We start from the raw sequence: 260 nt of genomic DNA on the forward strand, positions 1-260 counted from the left end.
CCTCCCCTTGACGATGTTACTTTACCTCTCCCCCTGACCATGGTTCTTTAGCTCTTCTCCCTGACCATGGTTCTTTAGCTCCTCCCCATGACAAAGTTTCTTTAGCTCCTAACCCTGAGGAAGTTTCTTTAGCTTCTCCCCCTGACGAAGTTTCTTTAGCTCCTCCCCTTGACAAAGTTTCTTTAGCTCCTCCTCCTGATGAAGTTTTTTTGGCTCCTTCCCCTGACCATTGTTCTTTAGGTCCTCCCCCTGACGACGTT

General features: G+C 48.5%; 1 protein-coding gene across 4 annotated transcripts in view; it reads left to right on the forward strand.

Annotated features, from left to right (window-relative positions):
- The window catches only part of lbr (lamin B receptor), a 13,855-nt gene that overhangs the window by 10,112 nt on the left and 3,483 nt on the right, over window positions 1-260 (forward strand). The gene's annotated exons all lie outside the window — the stretch shown is intronic.

The sequence above is a fragment of the Oryzias melastigma genome, linkage group LG15, assembly GCF_002922805.2.
Source record: "Oryzias melastigma strain HK-1 linkage group LG15, ASM292280v2, whole genome shotgun sequence".
NCBI lineage: Eukaryota > Metazoa > Chordata > Actinopteri > Beloniformes > Adrianichthyidae > Oryzias > Oryzias melastigma.